Genomic DNA, 7,792 nt, shown 5'->3' with positions numbered 1-7,792 from the left:
AGTAGGTGGGCCAGATATAAGGGTTAGTCCAGTAGGTTGGGCCATATATAAGGGTTTAGTCCAGTAGTTGGGCCAGATATAAGGGTTAGTCCAGTAGGTTGGGCCAGATATAAGGGTTGGCAGTAGGTTGGGCCATATAAGGTTAGTCTAGTAGGTTGGGCCAGTTTATAAGGGTTAGTCCAGTGGGTTGGGCCATATAGGGTTAGTCTCGTAGGTTGGGCCAGATATAAGGGTTAGTCCAGTAAGGTTGGCCATATTAAGGGTTAGTCTAGGAGGTTGGCCAGATATAAGGATTAGTCCAGTAGGTTGGGACAGATATTAGGGTTAGGGGTTAGTCCAGTTGGTTGGGCCAGATATAAGGGTTAGTCCAGTTGTTGGGCCAGATATAAGGGTTAGTCCAGTAGGTTGGACAGATATTAGGGTTAGTGGTTAGTCAGTTGGTTGGGCCAGATATAAGGGTTGGCAGTAGGTTGGGCCGAGATATAAGGGTTAGTCCAGTAGGTTGGGCCAGATATAAGGGTTAGTCCAGGGGTTGGGCCAGAAATAGTAAGTTGGGGTTAGATTCCTAGTTAGTTGGGCCAGATGATTAAGGGTAGGGTTGGCCAGATATAAGGGTTAGGCCAGTAGGTTGGGCCAGATTAAGGGTAAGTCCGGTCAGGTTGGGTTCAGATTATAAGGGTTAGTCCCAGTAGGTTGGGCCAGATATAAGGGTTAGTCCAGTAGGTTGGGCAGATAAATAAGTGCGAGTTAGTCGTCCGTGGGCTGTCGGGCCAGATATAAGGTTAGTCCAGTAGGTTGGGCCAGATATAAGGGTTAGTCCAGTAGGTTGGGCCAGATTATTAAGGGTTAGTCAGTAGGTTGGGCCAGATATAAGGGTTAGTCCAGTAGGTTGGGCCAGATATAAGAGTTAGTCCAGTTGGTTGGGCCAGATATAAGGGTAAGTCCAGTAGGTTGGTTCAGATATAAGGGTTAGGGGTTAGTCCAGTTGGTTGGGCCAGATATAAGGGTAAGTCCGGTAGGTTGGGCCAGATTTAAGGGTACGCCCAGTAGATCGAATGAAATATGAAACATGAAATATTGAAAGGTGAGGAAAGTGTACGATAGGAGTTGAACAGTAGTCTATATAGTAGTCTATACATTTACCAGTGGCGTCCGGTGACGTTTAAGATGGAGTACTACAATTTTTTTAATGAGCATGGCCTTATTTCTATTACAGCACAATGGATGACTGTCATTCATATTCCATTTACCCAGTTCAATGTAACATTGATAGGTTTAGGCTACTACATGATACTCTAATGTTCCCTAGACCCATCATGAGATTGCTACAACCTAGACTACGAATGAAAGTTTACAACGTAGGTGCACAGGTCGAAATAAATTTTAGTAATCAAGGTGGCAGACAGTGACACATTCAATATCGCCTTGCACACTCTTGCCTGCATCTAGCTGATCTAGGGTGTAATCATTAGTTCAACAGTTGCAAACAAGAGTTTCTATTGGACAAATCCAGGTATGTTTATCCTCGTTTCGTTCCATTTGCTTCCAGGCAAGAGTGTGCAAGGCGATATTGAATGTGTCACTGTCTGCCACCTTGATTACTAAAATTTCTTTCGACCTGTGCACCTACGTTGTAAACTTTCATTTACCTCTTACCCAATTGCTCTTATCCATCGGCCCCATAGAGCAGTTATATAGGAAGCAAGTTGCTTTGTAGATCAGTCAGTCTGTCAGAATTGATGCTCTCAAAACACGGGACACTTTCAGTCTTCTGCATGGAGCACAAATGCTGCTTCATCCTGGTACGAAAGAGCAGAGGTTTTTCCTGAACACATGACCTGACCAGGTAAAGGTCCAGAGTTTTTTCATATCGTATTTAATGCATGTCCAATGTATTGTTTGTCCAATAAAACATCCTGACCTCAAAACAACATCTATTTTCTATTCTCATACTCAATAACAAAACTCCTTCATTGACGTCAGCTTTATTAGTTACAAACGATGCAGATTTTATTCGACCTGCAGTTAACAGTTAAAAAGCACATTGTAAAAAATAGTTGATTATTTTTTCATATCGTAAATGGAAATAAGAAGGGTCTCATAGTCTAATGATGGACACAAAGCAGTTCTCTGTCTTCTCTATGAAGTAAATAAATGTGTAAGCCACTGTGTAAAGCTTTAAAAGCAATCGCATGATTCCCTTTCTGAGTCACAATTGTAGGTCATTCATGCAGGTGTCAGTAGTTCAGTTTTTCCACACATCCATAAAAACATACATTCAGTTCTAATTTACAACTCATTATAACGCTCAGCGACACTCTGGTTTATAACTCATTATAACGCTCAGTGATACTCTGGTTTATAACTCATTATAACGCTCAGTGATACTCTGGTTTATAACTCATTATAACGCTCAGTGATACTCTGGTTTATAACTCATAACTCAGTGATACTCTGGTTTATAACTCATTATAACGCTCAGTGATACTCTGGTTTATAACTCATTATAACTCAGTGATTACTCTGGTTATAACTCATTAATACGCTTCACTGATACTGCTGTATACTCATAACGTCAGTGATACTTCTGGTTTATATACTCATTATAACCTCAGTGATACTCTGGTTATAACTCCATAATAAACTCAGTGTATACTCTGGTTTATAACTCATTATGACCACTGATACTGTGGTTCATAACTAAGTGATACTGTGGTTTATAACTCATTATAACTCAGTGATACTCTGGTTTATAACTCATTATAACTCAGTGATACTCTAGTTTCTGTCAGAGAAATAACTAACACCAAACTAATACAAAACACAATGAACAACATCAATATTTCAACCCTTCAGCAAAAGTAAAAGCACCATTGATAGCAAACCATCCCTTTTACCATCCCTTTTACTAGCAGTTTTGTGTTGTTTTGTGACAATGGCCATACGTGTAGGCTATACAGCACAAACTGATCTGGGACCAGGGTTAACAAAACGGGGGCCTGAAGACTTTGGGATTGTGTCAACGCTTGCTAAGGCAGGAGAAACGAGTCATAGCATTATTGGTTACAGCAGAGTGACTGGTTGCATTGAGAAAAAAGTCCCTGATTCCACCATATAGAACATACAGCATTCAAAGCTACAGCATTGAATACATATCATATTACATTCAACATATAGCATTGAATATATATATATTACATTCAACATATAGCATTGAATACATATATTAAATTCAACATATAGCATTGAATACGTATGGTATTCAAGCGCACAAGGAAAAGGGTGTCCGTTATCATCATAGTCCACCATTAAGGTCGTCCCTAAACAGGTTCCATCTTTGTTGTCGCTTGCACTGTAGTATAGTTCATCCAACTCCATGTGTGCGTAAGTAGGAAGTAGCCCAAGGAGCAATGTTTTCAGTTGTACAGACCAGTCTTTGACCACTGAAGTGTTCGGATACGTTTCTAGCCGCTTGGCAGAAGGAGAGAGAGACATTGCATCTGTTTCTCTTTTTAGATTGTCATGTCTGCAAAGTCTGGTCGCGTGAACCCTTTCTGTAAAACACAAACATGAGAGACATTTTGTCAGGGCATATAATCAAAGTATGTATTAAACTGTTAGCTTTGTCCCAGATCTGTTAGTCCAGAATGACAATGACAACTGTGTATAACCCCTTGAATTAAGAAAAATGTCATTTTTGTCAACTCCGTAAAACATTAACTCCATCGAATTTTTATGTTTTCATTTTCCATATTTTACAAATGTTTGTAATTGAACAAAAAAATTTAGAGGCAAAAATTCGAGGTCTGTGTTGAGTATTTGTTGTTAATTCAAATCACTGACTAACCACCCTCAGAGGAAAACAAAGACCTCAGAGGAAAACAAAGACCTCAGAGGAAAACAAAGACCTCAGAGGAAAACAAAGACCTCAGAGGAAAACAAAGACCTAAAAACTCTCTTTTGGTATTTGTTTCAATAGTCCATTGTTGCAAAACGCAGCAAAATGTATTATACAGTATGTGGACGATTTCTGTATTTTGAAAACGTGATTGCTGACAAACAAAACATTTTGGGACTATGCCAACAAAGGACTAATGAAACAAATAGCAAATTATAGTTTTTGGGTGGACTTTTCCTTTAAGATCGATTACTTTGTCACATCAAACAATGGAAGTATATTCTGTGCTAGGCCTAAGGGATAATGTTTGCTTTATAAATGTTGTTTTATGTTCAAAATCTAGAAAAACATGCCAAAATGTTTTTAATAGTGCTATAAAACATTGTATTACATATTTGAATAATCTCATGTTAGAATTTAACAATCAAGGCCTTTAAACACTTGTTGGTGTCTGACAGAGTTGACATACACTACCGGTCAAACGTTTCAGAACACCAACTCATTCAAGGGTTTTTCTTTACTTTTACTATTTTCTACATTGTAGAATAATAGTGAAGATATCAAAACAATGAAATAACATATATGGAATGATGTAGTAACCAAAAAAGGGTTAAATAAATCAAAATATATTTTAGGTTTCAGATTCTTCAAATTGCCACCCTTTGCCTTGATGACAGCTTTGCACACTCTTGGCATTCTCTCAACCAGCTTCATAAGGTAGTCACCTGGAATGCATTTAAATTAACAGGTGTGCCTTGTTAAAAGTTAATTTGTGGAATATCTTTCCTTCTTAATGCGTTTGAGCCAATCAATTGTGTTGTGACAAGGTAGGGGTGGTATACAGAAGATAGCCCAATTTGGTAAAAGACACAAGTCCATATCATGGCAAGAACAGCTCAAATAAAGAAAGAGAAATTACAGTCCATCATTTCTTTAAGACATGAAGGTCAGTCAATAGGGAACATTTCAAGAACTTTGTGCAGTCGCAAAAACCATCAAGCGCTATGATGAAACTGGCTCTCGTGAGGACCGCCACAGGAAAGGAAGACCCAGAATTACCTCTGCTGCAGAGGATAAGTTCATTAGAGTTACCAGCCTCAGAAATTGCCGCCCAAATAAATGCTTCACAGAGTTCAAGTAACAGACACATCTCAACATCAACTGTTCGGAGGAGACTGTGTGCTTCTAAACCGTGCAGTTGCTTGCTGTTTTGGGGTTTAGCTGGGTTTCGTGTACAGCCACTTTGAGGATAGTCGGCCTCTAATGTCTTAAATACAAGTAAACCAATGCATGCGTCTTCAAACGCTGATCGCCTGCCGTGCTCCGCCCGCCTGTCCAACATCACTACTTTGGACGAGCTCTGACTTAGAATATGTGGACAACTACAATACCTAGGTGTCTGGTTAGACTGTAACTCTCGCTTCAGACTCACATCAAAACATCTCCAATCCAAAGTCAAATCTAGAATGGCTTCCTATTCGCGCAACAAAGCTACCTTTTACTCATGCTGCCAAACATACCCTTGTAAAAACTGACCATCCCTACCAATCCGACGTTTCGGTGATGTTCATTTACAAAATAGCCTCAAAACCCTACTCAAAAAATTGGATGCAGTCCTATCACAGTGCCAATCCGTTTGTGCACCAAAGCCCCATATACTAACCACCACTGCCGACCTGTACAGCTCTCGTTGGGTGGCCCGTACGCTATCAAATACTCGTCGCAACCCACGTGGTTCCCAAGGTCATCTACAAGCCCTGCTAGGTAAAGTCCCCCCTTATCTCAGTCGCGTGGTCACGCATTAGCAGCACCTAACCGTGTAGCACGCGCTCCAGCAGGGTATATCTCTCTAGTCAACCCCAAAACGCAATTCTTCGTTTGGACGCCTCTCCTTCCAGTTCTCTGATGCCAATGCTGGAACGGAACTACAAAATCTCTGAACTGGAAACACCATCATCTCACCTCACTAAGCTTTAAAGGCACAGCTGTCGACAACTCAGAGATTACTGCAGCCGTGTACATAACCCATGCTACAATTTAGCCCAAACAACTACCTCTTACCTACTGTATTTATTTATTAATTTATTTTGCTCCTTTGCACCCCATTATTTCTGTCTCTTCTAGACTTTTGCACTTTCTTCCCACGAAAACCAACCGATTCGAGTGTTTTTAGTTTTTTTTGATTAGCTGTGTTGTACTCGTCGCCTCCATGGCCTGTTTATATTTTTATTTATTTATACATATATTTGTTTGCCTTCACCTCCCTTATCTCACCTCACTTGCTCACATTGTATATAGACTTATTTTTTTTTCCACTGTATTATTGACTATATGTTTGTTTTACTCCATGTGTAACTATGTGTTGTTGTATGTGTCGAACTGCTTTGCTTTATCTTGGCCAGGTCGCAATTGTAAATGAGAACGTGTTCTCAATTTGCCTACCTGGTTAAATAAAGGTTAAATAAATAAAAAAAATAAAAAAATATCAGCTGATGTAAGAAGGGCTATATAAATACATTTGATTTGATTGGTGTGAATCAGGCCTTCATAGTCGAATTGCTGCAAAGAAACCACTACTAAAGGACAACAATAAGAAGAGACTTGCTTGGGCCAAGAAACACGAGCAATGGACAGTAGACCGGTGGAAATCTGTCCTTTGGTCTGGAGTCCAAATTGGAGATTTTTGGTTCCAAACGCCGTGTCTTTGTGAGACTCAGTGTGGGTGAACGGATGATCTCCGCATGTGTATTTCCCACCGTAAAGCATTGAGGAGGAGGTGTTATAGTGTGGGGATGCTTTGCTGGTGACACTGTCAGTGATATATTGAGAATTCAAGGCACACTCAACCAGCATAGCTACCACAGCATTCTGTAGTGATATCCCATCCCATCTGGTTTGTGCTTAGTGGGACTATCAATTGTTTTTCAGTAGGACAATGACCCAACACACCTCCAAGCTGTGTAAGGGCTATTTTACCAAGAAGGAGAGTGAAGGGCTGCATCAGATGACCTGGCCTCCACAATCCCCCGACCTCAACCAAATTGAGATGGTTTCGGATGAGTCGGACTGCACAGTGAAGGAAAAGCAGCCAACAAGTGCTCAGCATATGTGGGAACTCCTTCAAGACTGTTGGAAATATAAAATATATTTAGATTTTTTAAAACACTTTTTTGGTTACTACTTGATTCCATATGTGTTATTTCATAAGTTTTGATGTCTTCACTATTATTATACAATGTAGAAAACAGTTAAAAATTAAAAAAATTAAAATTATTACAACTTTTGATCAGTAGTTGCACTGAAGAATTTTTTGTTGTTGTTGTACCTTTACATATTTTAGCAGACGCTGTTATCCAGTGCAGCTTACAACAGCAATTAGGGTTAAGTGCCTTGCTCAAGGGCACATTGACAGATTTTTCACCTAGTCGCCTTAGGGATTCAAACCAGCAACCTTAAAGTTACTGGCTCAACGCAATTAACTACTGGTCTATCAAAAATCAATATTTCAAATGTTGTTCATATAGTATTAAGACAAATAAATGGGAGAAAAACATACTGATCTGGGACCAGGCTAATATAGTAACATACTGATCTGGGACCAGGCTAATGTACTAACATACTGATCTGGGACCAGGCTAATGTACTAACATACTGATCTGGGACCAGGCTAATATACTCACATACTGATCTGGGACCAGGCTAATATACTCACATACTGATCTGGTACCAGGCTAATATACTAACATACTGATCTGGGACCAGGCTAATATACTGATCTGCGACCAGGCTAACATACTGATCTGGGACCAGGCTAACATACTAACATACTGATCTGGGACCAGGCTAACATACTGATCTAGGACCAGGCTGATATACTGATCTGGGACCAGGCTA

The 7,792-nt window shown here is 39.9% G+C and overlaps 1 long non-coding RNA gene across 1 annotated transcript in view; it reads right to left on the bottom strand.

Moving 5' to 3' along the window:
• Positions 1-1,969: 1,969 nt before the first annotated feature.
• Positions 1,970-7,792, bottom strand: part of LOC112071404 (uncharacterized) — a 10,301-nt gene continuing 4,478 nt past the window's right edge. The window contains exons 2-3 of the long non-coding RNA XR_002894069.2: positions 2,657-3,554; positions 1,970-2,521 (exon numbers count right to left, since the gene is read on the bottom strand). This is a non-coding gene — a long non-coding RNA (uncharacterized lncRNA). The remainder of the gene's footprint in view (positions 2,522-2,656; positions 3,555-7,792) is intronic.

Source organism: Salvelinus sp. IW2-2015, unplaced genomic scaffold, assembly GCF_002910315.2.
Source record: "Salvelinus sp. IW2-2015 unplaced genomic scaffold, ASM291031v2 Un_scaffold1607, whole genome shotgun sequence".
In the NCBI taxonomy this organism is placed as follows: Eukaryota; Metazoa; Chordata; class Actinopteri; order Salmoniformes; family Salmonidae; genus Salvelinus; species Salvelinus sp. IW2-2015.
This window is presented reverse-complemented; position numbering and strand designations above follow the sequence as displayed.